This window comes from Pteropus alecto, unplaced genomic scaffold (genome assembly GCF_000325575.1).
Source record: "Pteropus alecto unplaced genomic scaffold, ASM32557v1 scaffold152, whole genome shotgun sequence".
Classification (NCBI taxonomy): domain Eukaryota; kingdom Metazoa; phylum Chordata; class Mammalia; order Chiroptera; family Pteropodidae; genus Pteropus; species Pteropus alecto.
In genome coordinates, this window is record NW_006432227.1 from 12,054,787 (window position 1) to 12,074,393 (window position 19,607).

At 46.7% G+C, this 19,607-nt stretch overlaps 1 protein-coding gene and 1 pseudogene across 1 annotated transcript in view; both read right to left on the reverse strand.

Moving 5' to 3' along the window:
* Positions 1 to 19,607, reverse strand: part of TRIO (trio Rho guanine nucleotide exchange factor) — a gene marked incomplete at its 5' end in the record, with an annotated part of 308,650 nt that overhangs the window by 53,366 nt on the left and 235,677 nt on the right. The gene's annotated exons all lie outside the window — the stretch shown is intronic.
* On the reverse strand, positions 14,276 to 14,391 carry LOC112475842 (annotated as a pseudogene).

Here is a 19,607-nt window from a genome sequence, read left to right on the forward strand (position 1 = left end):
GTACATTATATTCTAGGGTCCCTGGTGGTTTGGTTCAAAAACAAAGAAATGAAAAGCTCTAACCAATCAGGAATTCCTTTCACAATTACATTTTAGTTAACACCTCTACCAAAAGCAAAATGCTGCTCTAATTAAAGCCAAGCACTTGAAAACGGGATTAAAATGTTAACCACAAACTTGAGGAGGCAGGAAGTCCAAGGTGTGTGTGTCCTGCACTGCTACACTCTACCTCCAAGAACACAGGGTTAAAGCTTGCAATCTCACAACCTCGGCTAGTTTGATTGTGTGACGTCTTGCCCACCCCCCACTTCCCTATAAGAACTCAATGGCACTGAATTTTATTTCCCAAATTTTCCCAAATTATGATTTTGAAATTTCTTGAGGACTGCCCGCTCTCTTTACAGGACACTGCATACTAAAATGACAACAAAAGCCAAAACAATAAACTAAAAGAGGGTTTGAGCAACTGCCTTTGCTTATTCACGTATCCAACATGCGAGCTGCAATCTCCACCATAACGTGTTTCAGGAACAATGGCTGAGCCCGGGCCTGGCGGCGTCTAAGAAGCCCCACACCTCCTCACCAGCCAGGTGTCCGGTGAAGGACCCTCCCTCAGGCGCTGCTCTTCAGGCAGCTGAGTGAGACAGTGAGGCAGAAGGAAGGAGGGCAGGGATGCCTGGAGCTGCTCCAGGAAGGAACAAAGCAGGCTCAGAGACAAAGGAAATGAAAAGACCGCCTCTGCTGTGAACGCCGATCAATGCACAAATCCTGTCCTTGGCTTTAATTAGTGCCCCGTGTGGCAGAATGGCTCTGCCACAGCCCGGGAGGGTGGCAACAGCAGGAAATAACCAAACAGCCTGGGCTGGGGAGTGGGGGTGCAGGATGGCTGGGGTATGCCCTGGATGTTGGCTTTCTTTCTAGCTGGAGAAAGACAAAGGGAAAACATTCGGTTTTTAGTTCTACATCATAATAAGCACATTCCCTTCTAGTTATTAAAGACTCCTTATTCAACTTCACATGGGTCACTGGGCCACTTCTTCCCGTAATCCATCAGCTTTAAGAGATAAAAAGGGAAGGGGAGTTGGCTTAGGGATATAAACTTTGTTCCAGAAGCTTTTTGGGGCTGTTTCCTTAGACAGGAGAATAACTCTAGTCTTTTCGTGCTGATAAGGTATAGGTCTGTTTTCATGACTGTGAACTGCTATTAACGAGATGCAATGACAAATACTTTAACTGTGCATTTGAGAAAATAGACAATAGAAAGGCAGAGATGATTTCATATAGTCAGATTTTAGAAGTATCAATGAAAGGCGCACCATCTCATATACAAAAAGACCAGAAGGACATGTGTCCAAGTATTTTCAGTGGTTGCCTGTGGGTGTCACCCCCCTCTGCTGCTCTATAGGTCTGTGGATTTTCCAATTTTTTTTTTTTTTTTTTTTTTTTTACAATTGGCAAATAGTTTCAGAGAAGCTTTATATTTTGGGGTGGTACACTTTGTTCACATTTGCATGGTTTTATGTGAGAATTGTAAAAAATGACGTGGAGCACGTGGGCTGTGGTCCTCCCCACCCGCTCCCTGCAGGCCTTGGAGACAGGAAGAGGAAATGGAGGGGCCTCGTGGACCATTTCCAGGGCCCCCGACCCAGCGCTCCCAGGCAGACTGCTCACTCACCCCGCAGGACCACTCTGAGCACCTGGAGGAAATTCCTCAGAGTGAAAAGCCATAAATTTGACCTCCCCCTGAAGCCCAGCTGAAGGGATACACTCAGAAAGAGCACATACCGCAGAGAAGTTACTGCTGGAGGAGGCTGCCCCAGCCTAGAGGGAGCCGGGAAAGGCCCCGCCGCTGAAGGCTCCAACCCCGGGGCCTGCAGTTTTCTAGGGCACCGAGGGGACATTTCGGTCTCTTTTTAATATTAACTTCAAAAAGTTTTAATATTTTGAAATTTTATATTCACCCTAGGGCCAAACGATTTTAAGTTTCTTTGCTTTTTGGCTAGAAATAGATACAAGTTTAGTGTGTAACACTACTTCCCCCTCAAAAAAAAAAATCGTCATCATACGCTAAGAGTGGCGATTAAATATATCTTTGATGAGTGACAACTGGAAAAATAAAATCGTTTTAAAACTGCAGTTTGCTTAAAAGGAAAAAAACTTGAATGTAGTTTTTGGAGAACATAAACCATAGCAAGCATACTCCCCCACCTCCCGCCCCCCCAGATGAGGAAACTGCACTGGAGCGAGATTAAGAAGGATTTGGCTGGGGTGGCACTGGCAGAGTGAGCCAAGACAAGCACGCTGGTGGTCTAACTTCCGCAGTCACACGCTATTCCCGCCGTATTCTGCATATTGCGTTTTAAACTCTGACTCATTTAAACGGAAAGAGCAAAAACTATTTGAGAGAGCATTTAGTTTGCACAGTAACTTGTGTGGAAACGACTGGTCTTCACAGCTGAAACAACACGATATTGTGCTGAATACTTGTGTGTTTTCGTTTGCTCCCAGGAAACCGCGTGTCCTGTGCACGGGTCCTGAGTGTGAAGGTGGCCGTGGTCTGAACCTGCCTGGGCAGTCCCAGCGTGGGCTCACACTGTGTTTCCGTGGAGAAATCAGTGTTTTTCTTTAAATTATAAAAACAAAAACTGCACTGGTGAGAATCCACCCTTCTCCTCAAAAAAGAAAAAAAGAAACAAACAAACAAACAAAAAGAGCTGAAGAGAGTTCAGGAACGATGAGGCACACAGTTCCCTCTGTATGTGATCTGACTAACATGGAGGAGGACGCAGGGGACCACGTCCAGCACTGGAACGGATCCCACGTGTCCACGACAGGGTACTTGCTCCAGAAGGAGAACACGTCTACAGTTCCACTACCCTGCTGGTGTGACTGCCCGCCCCCACTGGAGCCCTCTTCAAAGACGATTTATAGCTCTTCTTGCCCTTGCCCTTGCCCTCTGTTGCATTCTTTTCCTAGCAATTACTTAGCAGTAAAACTCCCCTGGCTTATGGCTGTGTCAGTTATTGGTAATGGCGATGTCTGCAAATAAAAACAGCTTCGTGCATGCTATTCCAGGCAAAACTTGACATTTGCACAAGAATTTGCACTGAGTATGTCTGAAAGCAGAAAAATTGCCTTTCCCCAAAGTACTCCAACAAATGAACCCCCAGACTGCTTGTGGGTATAAAGAAAGGCTTTGTAATCACTCTCTATAATTTACTGGGCATTTTAAAGTTACTTTGGGACTTGTTTATGGGATATTACTCAGTCATTTTTTCCTTTTTAAGCCGGATACATATATATTTCCCCCATAATCAATTTAACGAGTAGAATCAGACAGTATTAAAATATCACTTAGATAACATGGCATTTAGAAAACTGTCTTGGAAGCACCATGAAGGTTTGGGAAAAGATGGACAGTCATATTTCTCAAAAAACAAAACAAAAACAAAACAAAAAAAAAAACAAAAAAGAAAAAGAAAAAAGCAAACTAGACTTTTGCTTTCTTTCATTTATCCTTTACTTAGATTACATTTTCTTTTCCATAAAAATCTCAGTGGACATCAATTTCTTTCCAAATTTGTTATCTTAGAAAATCTGTGATGACAGCTTGAATAATATCACCTGGAGTTTCCATTACAGTCTGAAAATTGCCAGAACGAAAATATATCTAGGGGAAACGAAAAATATAATAGCTTAACTATCTATCCTTCACTGTTTAAAAAGTTAGTTTAATAATGTCCCTTCAGAAGAATTCCTAAGAAATTACGATACTCCTAGGATTCCAAATTCCCTCTATGAGAAGAATGCTATATCTTCTTGAAATCCAACACTTTTTAGCAAAATTGCTCATTATAATATTTTAGACTGAATTTTGGGGATGTTTATGATACATTTAGAGGGGTGCTCTATCATTACCCCTATTTTGCAGACAAAGAAATAAAATTCAGAGAGAGAAGGTCATTTACTAGGGACCCAGGACACATGAGTGGCTGAGACTCTGAATCAGGCTTTTGATGTTATCAATTGTTCTTTTCACTGCACAGATGTTCTTATTTTTCAGTAAAGAGATCCTATGGATCATTGACTGTCACCACCCAGTGCAGAGTTCCTAGTGCACAGTGTCACTAATGGATCTGCCCAGCTTGGACGCCTCGAGAGAGGGAGGCCATTCTGGAACAACTTAATTAACATAAATATGAAAAATGTTATGGTCAGTGACTTTTAAAAATGTTTTGATAGCTTTGTAAACAAAAAGTATGAGAAATATTATGAAAAACAATGTTTATCCCATGAAATTTAATATTTACGTAGCCAACACTTACCTCCTTTGGGAGTCACTAATCAAAGATAACTCTGTTGTTTTCCTCCGGTATTGCATGGACAAACACATCAACAGTGCCACTTCCCCCTTTACGTCCCGAAAGCACATTCCTACACCTCTGTTTTCCTCTGATCCCCCTTCTTTGGGGGATCCCTCCATCTTAACCCTTCTCTAGTGAGCTCACAATAACATGGAAGTGCCCGGAAGGTCCCGCGGGGTCCCTCTGGCGCCCTGCCCCTCGCTGCCCCCTCCGGGAGCACCTGTGAGTAATGGCTGGCAGAGTGAAGGCAAACATCAAAAGTGCACCAAGTCAGAAGTGACACTCCGGTAGAAGGCATCCTGCTGGCAAGCAGGAGACAGCCAGTGAGAAACTCCTTTCAACGGTTGTGTGGTCTGGATGGGTGTCAAAGGTGGCTGCTGGAAAGCCAGCCTCCTCTGGAGTATTGCAGGAGGGTCTGTGGGGACCAACAGGCCTAATTTCTTCCCTCGCGTCATTCTTTTGAATTGCGCTGTCTTTTCCTCAAATGGAGGAAAGCGTATCTACTTCTGCAGGAGTTAAGTTTTCTTGTCTTGACTCAATTTCTGTGTATAGAGCCTGTCACACATACTCCCTTGAAATACAACGGCGGTTACTGGAGACCCTTTCCCCCCATATAACTGTATTATCTTATTCCATGGCTGCAGTTCTTTTGAGAAAACAAAAGAGCATCTAAATATAAATGCGGGACACTGCCATTTTCTTGAATAGTCTGACAAAACCGCAAACAAAATTAAAACTGAAACAGACATAAGACCAACTAAAATCCTAAGAAGACAATTTGCAGCGGCTCAGATTGCTTTAGACCGTTTGCATGCCATTTACAAGAAAAAAGTGGCCTCCGGATATTGAGTGCCTTACGATGGAGCAATCAACGTGACTGCACAGGGCACAGTCCCGTTTCTCGTCTCATTCCTAGAGGTCCCCTCAAAACATGCCCGCACAGCCCCCCTCACAAGGCAGACAGCACACTTCAGTGTGCAAGCACACGAGATCACAGGGCAAGGCCCGCAGCGATCTCCGGGTGGCCGCCTGGGCCACAGAGCCCCCGGGGAGGGGCTGGCGGCCGCGTACCTAGGTCGAGGATCCAGTACTTGCAGTTGCTGGGCTGCCCGCCGCTGCGGTAGGCAGCGCCGACGCCGACGGTGGAGAGCGCGTCCAGCGGGTCCACTGGCTTAATTCCGTTTGGCATGGTGCGTGCCGAGCTGCCTGGAGGCTAAAGGCTCGGATCCCTGCCCTACCTGTGCCCCCGAGCAGCCAGAGTAAGCCACTCTCCAGCAAGATCAGACAGCGGTTCTTCAGGCGCTCGGCAGGCAGCCGGCTGGGCAGACTCGGTGGCAGGCACTCGGGCGGCGGGGACTGTGCAGCCCCAGGGCCCGCAGCTCCTCTCCCGGAGGTGGACCCGCTCCCTCTCCTCTGCCTGCTCCTCGGCTCCGCTCTGCAGTTGGGTTTCACATGTGGGAATATCCAGACGCCCTGGATCACATTCTACCACAGTGACTCTAATTGGAGCTCAAGGAAATTCTGAGGGCGCAGCGAGCCAGATGTTTCTCCTCCCCTCCGCCAGCCAGAGCTGCGATTTCCTTACTCAGTGAAATGCCGAGTGACAGACCCACGCCAGGCTTTCTGACTTGGGCTTTGTGAGTGTTTGGATGGAGGTCTTCTCTGAGACATACAACAAACAGTGCCTCCTGATGTGACTTGATAGCAAAAAGAAAGGCAATTTGGTCCACAGCCAACTGGTTACATCACTGTGCTACAATGTCACTCCTCACTTATTAAAAACATATCTTCATTCTTCCTTACAAGCAGCAGCCATAAAAGTGAAAATGAATATCCTTACATTTGTGACTTGTAAAGGCATTTGTAGCAAAGCATCTCAAAAGCTCGTTTTTGTCCCTTTCTGAAGTTGGGTATTTTCTTTGGCCGACATACATTCTTGCTCTTCAAAGTGTCCACGCGTTCTCCCCCCGTCTCACAGGGCACAATGGCTTCGCAGGAGAATGCCCACTGTCCAAAACCCACGAAGCCTGACTCTGCAACTTCACGGGCGGTGTGTGCACGCTCGTGCCTCTCGTTAATTCGAGAAGCACAAACGGCCCTCTCCGAACCACACTGTGATGGCCATGCCCGCTCTGAGGCAGTCACCTGGAATGTTCGTTACACACCCAGAACTGCGATGTGGCCCTCGCTCACTTAAACTTTCCTGAGGGAGCACTATCTGCTGAAGCCTACGCTTATCTCTGAACAGAATCAGGTACTACCTTCTTGAGTTCTCTTTATTTAAGCTTTATCTAATCTGATAGCATAAATGGTGTCTGTTGTTTTATTGATCTGCTAAGAAAAATGTTGTCTTTTTTAGTCCCATAGTTTAAAAAACAGTTCAACTTGGGTTCTCCTTCCACCCTCCCCCCGCATGTGTTGCAAAGTAAATTTTGAAAATTCTCTAACTAAAAAATGTGAACATAGCATAGATTTCTAGTTTCGTTCTCAGCTTAAGATAACGAACAATTATAAAAAAAGGAAGAGAATAAATCCAGGGCACCGAAGCAAAGCTGCCTCAGGCACTGATACCTCCTTAAGACAAACAGCTACAAAGTGGGAGCTGGCATTTATAGGCCCACATTAGGCCTCGTATTCTTGTTAAAAGTCCAAAATCAAAGCGCAAGGCTGCTCTTCCCGACTGTGGTCTCCTGGCAGATCCGGATGGTGTACCTATGCCAGGACTAGACAAGAGGCAGAACTCTGCACAGAGCATTTTTGCATTTTCTATGCATGAAAACTTTTTATTACCAAATAAATAATCTTCTCTCTCTTTGGCCAAAAAAAAAAAGGGCAGTAAAAATTATGTTCTAAAGGAAATCAAGTGAATTGACATTCTGAGGTTTCGTTTACTACAACTTTTATTAAATATTTCACTTTGTCCCTCTGCAAAAACACAGACTGCCAAGCAAGGGCCATTAATTAAAAAGAAAAAAAAAAAGAGCTGTCAGGGAAATTAATTATTTTATGTGTAATATATGTCCTCTAGCAAAGAGGACAGGAATGATGCTGAAAAATGAATAAAACGTTCTGGCTAAGATAGACGGGAAATTTCCCCAGCGACCGTCCTCTTCCAACTTCCAGTTCACGTCTGTCAGAAACGCAGCACCGCAGGAATGAGGGAATAACGGAAAAAACTTTTCCCATCCCTTCCTTCCTTCTCTTCATGAAGTGTGAGGCTACAGAGTATTTACTGTGTCATACGGCACTTTATAAAGTAAGTGAAGATAAATTACGTCGGGTAAAGGCACCGCATGAGCCCGACCTGGGAGGAGGGGTCATCTCAGCCCCGGCCTGACAGGCCACGTGAAAACACAAGGCAGGGATGGGGGAAGGGCTGGGGCGAGGGGGAAGAGGGACGACGGGCGAAAGTCTCTCAGAAACAAGGTTTGAACTCCGAGGCTATTTCTACCTTGGTGGTGTGACTGGGAATCTGTTCTAAGAGTCCGACCAAGGTCAAGTGAAGAAGACCCAAGGGTGATGTCAGCAGACTAATGGGAAGGAAAGCTTGGGGGGAACCGTGGCTGTGGTTGGGAGGAGAAGGAGCGGGTGACAGAAGCTGGTGACTTCAGTTCACGGGGAGACGTTTTAAGAGAAATGACAGTGTGCCATCCCCGGCAAGAAAATGAGAAGCGACTGAGATGCTCGAGAACGGGTGGAACCGGTCTGTCCGCAGAGTGAGACCACTGTCCAGTGGGGCAGGTGGGGCAGGCGGCCAGGAAGCAGTGACCACGGTCTGTGACTGAAAGGACCAGGACCTAGGACAGGAAGGGAACGGCGAGATCGATCCACAACAGATGGAGCTGAGCGCTGCAGACGAAGCAGACACGAAAACCGACTAGACGGGGTGGGTTCAAGACAAACACTTCAGGCATTTGGTAGAACAGGAGATACACAATGTAGAAATTAAAAAGCGGCGTTTGTGAAGGAAAGTGAGAAATTCTGGGTTTTTCTTTTTTTGGTATTTTTAGTATGTGTTTGCTCGTTTCATTTGCTGGCTGGACACAGAATTACGAATGTCACAAAGAAAACGGAAGAACCACTGTTGAAGACGGTGCTCTTGAGGACAGCACGTTCGTCTGTGAGGACCAACGGCGAGGGGCGCTGGGGAGAGGCGACGAGGGAGATTTACATGTAAGGAAAGTGGCTGTTGACTCCTGGGACCATGGTTATGTTTCACAAGCCCCCAAAAGACATAATTAAAATCATCCAGGACTGGCGTGTGCGCTCACAACAGAAAGCATCACGAAGGAAAAACGTGACCACACCGGCGGGAGTGGGGGGAAGAAAGTGCTCACCTAAGTGACTTTGAAAAACAGTATTTTGACTGTGACCCCGTAAAACCAAAGATGAAAAGAACCGTTGAGTTTGCATCTCACAGGGGTAGTGGTTGGTGATGAGACGAGATGAAGTGGAGTCTTTTAAAGTCAAGTCATTTTAGGTAGAGAAAACATTCAATTTCCAAAGACGAAAAAAATGGGCTTTAATACCAGGGCTGAACGAATAAGTTATTTGGATAATGAGATGCAGGTGTCTCACTGTCAGGGAAAAAGCTTACGAGTCGGGAGGGCTGAGGGCAAAGGACGCACCCCTTACTGTCTGGCAGGAGTCAGGTTTCAGTATGATACGCGCGTTTCTCTATGCACATGCCGACGTACAGAGAGGGGTAGATGGGATTTGAATACAGACGTGTGTGTGGACAGGCATGTCTGCTGAGAAGACCTAGAAGTCACGACACCACGTAGCACGGAGCACACCTAGCAGCCAGGCCTTAGTTTTTGATACTATTCTCCAATAAAAGGAACCAAGGCTTCTTGGAGGCATGGTTGGTTGATCTAGGACTGCAGCAAAGACAACACAAGACGGCCAGGGGCATCTTTCGCCAGAAAGCAAGGCAGCGCTCCAGAGACAACAAGCCTATGTCCAGAGCATGCAGAGGCCAACCTAAAGGAGTGCCTGATGACCACGGCTGGAACTACGTGGGCAACAAAATAATGGCAATACTGGGTTAGGACCCACAGCAATAAAATATCCGTGACTCTATGCTGATATACATAACTGAGTAAACAAATAAATGAGGCAGAGGGACCACTCTTCTCTACAGGATTCTAGTTAAATAAATTTAAAAGAAATGAGGAAAACAGAAGATCGCCACAGGAATAACTGTCACAAACACCACAGTAATGAGGGCTGCATGCTAACACCAGGCGGGCGAGGCAGGATGAGCAGCAGAGTGAGCTGCATTTCCAGGTATGTCTCACAAGGCATTTACTAAGAGAAAAACGGTAACTTCACAGCACGGAAATACCGCAGACAACTACTATGACCCAGGATTAAGGTCACCAGCAATGGGACACATCAGGATCCTCCCGAGGTCCCTGGATAGATGGACTGAGAAGGGCACAGAGCCACCTCTGTGACATTCTTGCCCCAAATGCGTAAGTTCTATTTAATCGGGAGAAAGCATCCGATAAAGCCCAAATGAGGGGACATCTCACAAAATAAAGAAATACCTCAAAATTGTCAAGGTCACGAAAAACAAGAAAAAGTACTGGAACCATGACAGACTGGAGAAAATGAAATACGACGTGGGTCCTGGACTGGATCTTGAACCAGAAAAAACAGAGGAGAGCAAAATTTGAAATAAGGTGTGGTTTGGTTAAAAGCGCTGCCTCAGGGCTGGTTTCCTGGTTTGGATCCCTGAACGCAGGGTCATGTGACACTGGGCGAGCTAGGTAAAGGTGTACAAGAATTCTCGGTACTATTTTTGCAACTTTTCCCTAAGTCTAAGATTATTTCAAAATGAGAAGTTTTTGAAAATGAAAATACTGAGTGTTATGTTAACTAAATGCAATTAGCTAAAGAAACTGAGTGTGTGAAAAAAGCTCCCAGAGAAAAAGAGGCAAAGTCAGAGAACTTTTATGGGAAAAGAGATGTATCAGGCAAATTAAAAATGACCAGTAAATAAAAGGATCTATGATTTATTGAAAAAAAAAAAATATCCTGAAGAGATATAAAATCATTATTTTTCTGCACACTTATGGGGCGAAATTATAATAGCCAATCTCATTCTCGTGAAAATAAAGGCATTTTTATTTAGATTGGATGAAAAGGAATTCTTTTGGACAAAATTAATGCTACCTCAACCATTTTTATGTAACCTTCTTTTGTGATAATTATGTCTCAAATATTTAAAACTAAAGCTTCAATGTGCAAGTGCCTGTTATCTACCTGTCCAAACATGAGCCAAGGCCATTTTTGCCAAAGGAGGTCTCAAAGAAAAAAATCCAGTAAAAAGGGTCCCTATACAAATAATACTTCTAAAGCTAGGACTAAAAATACACTTAAAGCTTTTTGCAAAACTAAAATTCAGATGAGCCAAAGGATCCAAAGTCTTTCTAGTAAAATGAGAGCACCTTTTGAAGAAGAAGGAAACACTAGTAATCGGCAAGTTAATGAGGGCTGAAAAGGACCCCGAAATCTTAAGAGCGAGAGAGAGGATACGTGCAGAAAATAGTATCAGCTACATTTTAAGATGGAAACTCAAATGACCTAACTATTAGGGACATTAGTTACAACTTCCTCTAAAAAGCAGCAGTATTTAGCTGAGACTTAAAACATCGTCGGCAACCCTGATGAGTTTTTGGTGGTCTATCTTCAAGCTCATCCTAAAAGCCCAGTTACTGACAGCAGGCGTTCTGCAGCTGGGGACGGGGCCACTGGGGAGCCACGTGGCCTGTCTCCTTCCTGATGGCCCATCCTTCCTGATGGCCTGTCTGCGGTGCGGCCTCGGCACAGCTGCCCCAGCAGGGCCGAGCTCCTCAGGTCCCATGCACAAAGATTCTCCTGTTCAGAGGGCGTTCCGTGCGGTTTCTTGCCCCGCAGATAGCACCCCCCGCCCCGGAGGGAAGGGGCTGGATGACTAAATCCTGCTTCTGAAGGCGCCATTCAGCACATCATTTCCTGCTGCTTTCCAGCACAGCGGCCAATCCACAAAAGCACCTTTATGGGGCATCCAACCACTTCATCCGGGTGCCAAAAATCCCACAGGCTCCTTTTCATTGCTTCACTTACTATCTTTTCACAAGCGATGTGAGTTTTTCTCTTTAACAAAACAAACATTCAAATACGCCTTTTTTACATCGCACTTTAACTCGCTATGTGGCCTTCTCTGTTTGCACCAGCACAGGGGGGCTATCTGCAGAATGGCAATATGAGATGGTAGCCTCGCAAATGCGTTTCCTACAAAAATAACAAAAACAGTAGTGTTCAAAGAATCAGAGTGATGTTGCCAACCCCTGACAGCCAATGAATGCTCGTGATGTCCCAACTCTGTTAAACTTCGGAGTGGTGTAGGCCACAGCATCACTCAGGGAGGGGTCAGGATGGAGACTCGACAGGAAGCAGAGTTCCCCAGCTCCTCCAAGGACGAGCTGGGAGCCCATGCAGCTGATTTTGATTTTTTAGGGGGATGCGGGGGGATGGGGTGGGCGGGGGAAGAGGGAGGATTTGAGTTGTGGAGCAGGAAACTTCTACTCCTGAATGCAAACTGATTTTAAAAAACTGCTTTTACTTTTGTGATTGGTTCTTCCATTCGCTGACTCACAGCAAGTCACTCGAGTTCTGTGCTGACTTGGGGAGGAGGGGCAGGACGGAAGTGGCCCACGAGAGGGATAGAGAACAGATTTCCGTTAAGACGACTTCTCTGGGTGGTGGGAGGCAACTGCAATTACAGCATCGTTCAAACCAGAAAGCTGAAAACAGATCCTTCCCAGAGCAGGGACTGCAGGGGCCGTGGCCTCTGAGGAATGTACGGGGCTCTAGGAATGAATGCAAACGGCTCGTGTGTCCTGGACTTCGGAGGCCGGCTTCTGGAAGCAGCTCTTCCACAAATGACGGGGCTTAAGCACCCGAGTTTTCTTTCTAGAGGCTACAGCTTCCTCCCTGGACTGAAGACGTTCCTTCCAGCTCGCATGGAGAGCAGGATGCATAGTGGTTATGAACTGGAGCCCTGAAGTCTGACTGCTGTTTTAAAAATCCCCTTCTCCATCACCTAACAGGCGTGGTCAAGTTCCGTTCTCTGAGCCTCCGTTTCTCATCATGAAATGGGGGTGACGACAGTGTATATGGTCACGGGGCATCCTGAGGACTAAAATGCAGAGAAAAGCAGCAGCGGGCCTGGCACGCTATCGCCAGGCATTTTCTGAGGCCCCGGCGCTCCCCTTTTACGGGCTAGCTGTGTCCTCCCAAATCTGTGTGGTGAAGTCCTAAAGCTCAGAACCTCAGATTCCAACTGTATTGGGAGACGGGGTCTTTAAGGAGGTGGTTAAGTCGAAATGAAACTGCTCGGGTGGGTCCTAATCTACTGTGACTGGTGTCCCTGCAGGAACAGGAAAATCGGACACAGAGATGGCAGCAGGGCACACGCAGGGCAAAGGCCACGCGACCACACAGCTAGAAGGCGGCTGTCTGCAAGCCAAGGAGAATCCAACGCTGCTGACACCTCGATCGTGGACTTGCAGCTTCCAGTACCACGAAAAAGTCAACTCCTGTTGCTGAAGCCATGCGGTCTGCGGGGTTCTGTCACGCAGTCTGCTCTGCGACCCAGAACCAAAATGCTCTAATTAGCTTTGAGACAAATGGGAAACTAACTTATGGGTCTCTAAGAAGAGAACTTTAACATTCTTTCCTTCTAGAAAATTCAAAGACTCTGGTAAAGGCGCGGGGGAGGAAAGGGCGCCGGGGAGCCCACAGGGCCACGCTGTGACTTAGGATAACACCGGATTCCAGCGCGGCCTCGCCAGGCGGCCAATGCGGCGAGCCTGCTTACTGTCCCCTGAGTGTCTGGACGATAAACACCCGGGCCCCTGTCCCGCACTCGGCTAGAAAAGTCTGGGAAAACGATTTCCCCCTTGTGGAATGGCCGAGCTGTGCAAAGGATTCTGACGACTGCCGGCCAGCCCGCCCTAGGACAGGCCTGACAGCCCGGGCAGGGAAACATCTCAGAAGATTCCAGGGCGGCCGCTCTCACCCGCATGGGACCCCAGAAAGGGGAGCCACGACCCCTCTCCTACACAAAGCTGGCTGTGGGGTGAAAGTTCAAAGGTCAGCCTCCTTAGCCCTCTGACTGACCACTAGCCCTCCACCCCACTCTCCTTTCCCCTCCAAAATCCTTCCTCAGTGTCAGTAAAAAAGGAAATAAGACTGGGGAGGGTTTTAGAAATATTTTTCAAAATTCACTGTGAAATGTTAGTGATAAGAAAATCAATCCTTCGAGAGGTTCGATAGAGCTCGCAAGCCCATTGCAGAAGCCACAGACAGAGCTGTGCACGAGGGCTTCTCTCGGCGAAGCTGTGGTTTGGACCCACAAGCAGCTCTGTGTGGATGGAAGGCAAACACGGCCCACAAAGTGCTATTTTTACACACAGACTGAAGGAAGTTACTGGGTCTCTGTCAATCATCACCACTTACATCTAGTGGTGAACTCCTAATTTGTACCTCTTTGACTGAATCTATAATAAAAATGCAGAAATTGGTGAAATATTATCCAGATTAGTATTTCATTGACTGCTCCCACACAGAGTTCTGTAGGAAAATGTCCATCAAAATCTCACCTCAAAGGAGTCACATAGAGACTTGTGATTTAATTTATGTAAATGATTTAAGAATAACCTTATTCAAAGGGGGCATTTCCACTCCTCCTCCCTAAGTGGGTAAAATGAATTCAGATAATTCAAGGGGTTTAGTATAACTCAAATGTCATTAAAAATATATAAGTTAAAACTAAACATATATAAAAGCAAATGTTATTATGATATAGCATGTTTACTATAACTTTTTCTTTTTCTTCTTGTTCTTCTTCTTATTATTTATGCCTACAGCACCTGGTCTTCCTAGGTGGTCTCCCATCCAAGGACTAACCAGGCCCTACCTTGCTTAGCTTCCGAGATCAGACATCGGGCTTGTTCAGGGTGGCATGGCCGTAGACCATGGACCGTGGCTCCACTGGGGCGTGAACCTAGAACCTTCTGTGTGTAAAGCAGACGTGCTGACTGCTACACCATGGAACCACGTTCACTATGATTTTTTTCTGATGTAGTTAATTTATGATTCAGATAATTCTTCTTTAAAAGTTTGTTTTCCATGAATGCATTTACTCTTCATTCCATCACCCCCACTTCTGGAATTCCATCCTGTAGAATAGACCTGCACGCGAATGAAATATTTATGCAAGAGGATCCACTGCAGGCCATTTATACTAAGTTAATAACCTACGTGATGTGCACACATGAAGTACTGCCCATCCGTAAAAAGGTGTTTACATATTAGTATGGAGTCCTTTCTAAAATAAAAGGCATAGCAAAGTAGAAAAAAGCCAAGGGAAAAATACACTACCTTTTACGTAAGAAAAGGGAAGGAGGAATGAATACACGTTTGTACTTACCTAACGAAGTACCGGAAGTGGAAGTTAGAAACAAATGAAAATAGTTACCTGTACATGCAAATAGGACTGTGGGAACAAGACCTCTCACTTTACACCTCTTCGTGGTTTAATGCTGAACTATGTGAAGTGTCTAAGAGTGAGTTTTAAAATTTGTTTTTTTTTTCTTTTAGAAAAAGAGTTCCGAATGTGGGGTCACTGAGCTATATGCAGTTTTGTACCTGTGCATGTTTTCGTGGGAAGGGGACCCATAGCTTTCATCAGCTTTGATCAGGGATACACGATTCAGGGCCTGCCCTGCAGCGTTAGCCAGAGTCTGTGAAGGTATTTTCCCGTCACTGCATTTTCAGCTCAGCCATCAGGATCTACAGTCACGTCTGCCAAAGTTCTAACTTCTGATGGGTGAATTAGCTCTAGGAACACAACATAACTGCAAATCATCCCATGCTTCTCCGGAAGGAAGGAGAGAGGAACACAGTGGAAGAGCCCAAGCACACCGTGCCTTGTCTGGCACACACTTCTTGGGGGCCATTGTATCAGGTGTCGTCAGAGGCACAACCCGCTAAGCCACGAAGCAAGTGCAAACTCTGAACATACAACTGTTTCTCTCCATACATCGAATTTATTTATTTTCAAAATACTTAATAAAAAACCAGTACGCGGTACTTTTAAACAGTCTCTCACCAGACGCATCATCTCTCTGTAACTTTTCAGTTTCTGCGGATGCTAATTAGTGAATAAACTTAAAGGGGAAGCCCTGCCCTGCCTAGTGGACAGCAAAGCCTGAGATCTCCGAATGTCAGAAAGGGCACAGTTCGGACAGTCCAGTCCACAGAGAGGCGGGGGGTGGACACCTCATGCTGTACCTGCGGCCGCTCCGCCCAGCCCGTGAGTCACCGAGAGAGAGCATGACCTGCTTCCCCTGATTATATATCTTTCTACACACTGTGCCTTGGCCATTCTGAGCCGAGCGTGGGAAGGTGGTTTCCTCATTCTTTGTTTATAACTTTGCTGTATATATAATTTTGTGATCATCTAATAGGGATAGTGCTGATACCTGCTCATGGTTCTTTTCGTTTCAGCAAACACTTTAATGTGAAGTTGGAGCATGAAAACACCTCCAACGTGCGGCACTTGGCAGCGTGACGGCTGGCTGCTGCAGCCCCACAATCACACGCTGCACAGAGAGCATTCCTTCATCGCAGGCCATCATCCCACCCTGGCTACGTGGCACTCGTGTGCAGGCCACCTGGGGCTCCAGGAGTCTCTGTGCTGCTTCCCACAGGGATTTACATCAGCACCTGTTCGAACAGAGAAAACCTGCTCCTTTCCAAGCTAATTTTTTTTTTAAAAAGTATACAGATCTTCCATTATATCTATCTTTCAAGAACATGTAGGCAGACCTAGGTTTAAAACGTCTCTGCACACATATGCCTGGGTGTGTTTTCTGACTAAAAGAAGGCAACCTGGCACTAAGCAGATGTCTAAATATGCCAGAATCACAATATATTCAACTAAATTTGTTTAATGTCACTGAAGTCTTTTTAATGCCTTGAATTTTTTTGAAAACTTATTAGATCACTTAGAAATCACAAGCAGTTAGAGGTAGGAGACGATTCAGCTTTGCGGGCAGTTTCATGATTTGGGAAAGATGCCATCTGTGTTGAACGAATTTAAAACAGTTGTGCCCAGTACACCTGGGGAAGTACAAGAGGTCTCGGGCCAGGGAGCTGTGCTTGCTTTCGGTCACCGAGGTTTCTGGAGAAGGAACAGAAGCACCATGTCTGCAGAGATGCTGCTTTTCTGGGTGGTGGTGTTGGGGGGCAGGGGCCGGAAAGCACAGGACGAGGCCCTCTGTCGGCGGGACGGTCCTGAGCTGCTGCTGTCCGGGAACTGGGGAGGGGGTTCGGATGAGGGCGAGGAACCTCAGTAAATGCTTGTACGCTGCAGAGGGAAACAGCTTTGAGGCAAACCCTGAGCTGGGGGCCAGCCGAACCCTGCTGACGAGCGCAGGCTGGGCATGCAGGGGACAAGGCCCGGGCCTGGGGTTCCCGAGAGAGGACACACCTGGTAGCCTTCTGAGTCCTCCCCTTCTTGCTACTACCTGCAAACCTCTGGGTAAAGTTCTGTCACCTGGTCTCACTGGTGTGACATGGGGGCCCAGGGACAGGGAGCTGAGGGGAGAGATGTGGCCAGCTCCAGAGCCAGGGAGAAAGCAGCGGAGGGGCAGCCACCAGCAGAGGCAGAGCCGTGACCCCACAGGGCCAGCCGCTCAGACGCGGAGCGTGAGGAAAGGGGCGGGGGGTGGGGGGATCGGCCCTGGATGGATGACGATGGGCTCAGACACACTGCGGACTGGGCCACAAGGGAAACGCGTCCTGGTTTACAGTCTGCTCGTGGTGCTGCCAGTGGCTACCTGAGAATCAGATGGGCTGGAAATCAGCACACTATACGCGAGATGGTGGGAGATCAGAGTTTCTTAATCTCGGACGCAGATCACATTCACGGGGGCGCAGATGAAAAAAAAATCCCCATGTCCAGGCCCCCGCCCCAGAGATTCTGACGTAATGGTGGACAGTGAAAGCCGCAAACGCACATGTGACTGGATGAGCACAAGAGTCTGCCGAATCCCTGTTCTACTTTCATGTGCTTGGCACCTGCCTAATTTGTGACTAAGTCGCTGTGCTAAAGGGAGCAAGGCGGCCAGAGCAAAGCTGGAACGAAACGCCAGGCCCGAACGCCTACAGACGCGGACTTGACGGCATTTTCCGACACTGGCCTCCCCTGAAAAAGGCAGAGCACTTCTCAACAGAACAATCTTCACACTGGACTCTAGTTTCAGACACAGAAATATCTCCCTGAAAAACAAACTGTGCAATTACAGTTCTCGTTCATTTTAAATAAGTTACGTAGCACGATAAAAGTGACCCAAGTGCTCACAAATGCCACATGTTCTCACTGCCCGACAGACTTCAGCTCTAGCCATGCTTCGAAACCAGCAGGGGACCTGGGCAGTATCCCCAGTGGATACTGGGTACTTCTTGGATGATTTGAGTATTTATACTTATAGTCAAATCCCAATTCTTAAAATATCTTATTATTCACAATCAGACATTTGACTTTAATAGGAATGTTTTTTACATTTGAAATTTATGGAAATTTAAGTTGTTTTGACTGGAGGGTTACAAAAAATATCAGAGGCAATAAGGTTGAGAAAATTCTGGAACTAGAGATTAGTAAACGTGCTCCTTCCTCCTGCCTGCAGGGTTAGAGCAGCAAGAATCAAAGACATTTAAGAAAGCATCTTTAGAGATTATCAGCAAGTGACTAGCGATAAATACATCTGACAATTCCCTACCGTTCATGAGTTTTGAAATCTGTGAAAGGCAAGACTGGCTTGCCTGTCTGGTATTGCCCCGAGGAGATCCATAAGGGTGACAGAAATCAAGTTTTACGAGAGAAGGGGCCATACTCCTCATGGCAGTATCCTTCGAGCCCAGAGCGGCCCTCAAAACACAAAGGGGCTCAAAATAAGACGCTGGGCAAGCAGCAGCACGTGAATAACACGCACCAAAGCGCCCGGCACACACCAATCTACGGACAGTCAAAATGGCACGCACTCCACTTCACACAGGAGCAGGAAGGAGGACTAAGCAGAAGCAAATCAAGACCTGCTTTCCCGGTGGCCTCTTCCTCCCCGAGGCTCCCCATCTTTTTTTGGACTTTACTCCTAGATCCTCGTCCCTTGTTCTCCAGACTGTTTGATGACAGCCTCTTCTCCTAGACGAAGACTCTGGTCACTGCTGCCTAAGCTGTCCTGGACTTGACCATGGACGGGAGGCTCTGGCAGAGGTGTGTCATAGTTCTTTCCTCAGGGACGATTTCCCTACCCCAATCTACTGCCCGGGTCCTAACACTATGGGGGAATGGATCATCTTCGGTTTCCTTGCATTACAGGAAAAATAAAAACACGGGAAAGAATGGCTGAGGTTTGAGCCCCTGGCTGTTGGTTCGCAACAGATTGTGCTCCATGAAGAAACACCTTCTTGGTAACGATGGAGCGTCAGCGGGTCTGTGGGGGGCCGGGAAGAACTTTTCTAGAATGTCACAGAATATCAGAGAAAAAGGGCTCAGGGAACAAAATGGTACCTAAACTTAGAAATAAGCAAAAAATCCAACCTCCGTGAGAAGTTTTCAGGACAAAGTCAAGGGTGATAAATACATGGTTCTTTCCTCTTGGCTAGCCTGCAATTGTGAACACCAGGAAGTAGGGAACACACCACAGGAAAGGCACATATAAAAAGAAATCTTCCAGAACAAGTGTTATTTGTAGGATGCTAAGTTCACCAGGGCTCCTCTGTATAATAGATTAGCTTGAGAAAAAAAGTTGAGCTTTCTTTTCAGCTCAAACTCGAGGACTTAAACATATTACGCAACTCTGGAACTGCTCTGGCAGTGGGCACGTGGGCACCTTGCACAGACCTCTACCTGCCCTCACGTGTCACATTAGGGGAAATCTCAGGCTGCTCTACATTCTCACCGACACCTTCGCCAGAAGTCAAAGTGGACACCTCGGCTTCTGGTCAAAATCTGTATATTCTTTCTCTTTGGATCCTTGGAGAAATAATAGCTAAATTCTTCTAGTTTCTTACTGAAGTGACAATAAGATGCGACTTAGGCCCCGAGGGATCCAGAACATGGTTGGGGCTGTAATTAAGGAGAAGAGGTAATCAGTAGCTGTGTCCTGTGCAGCTTTGTTTAGC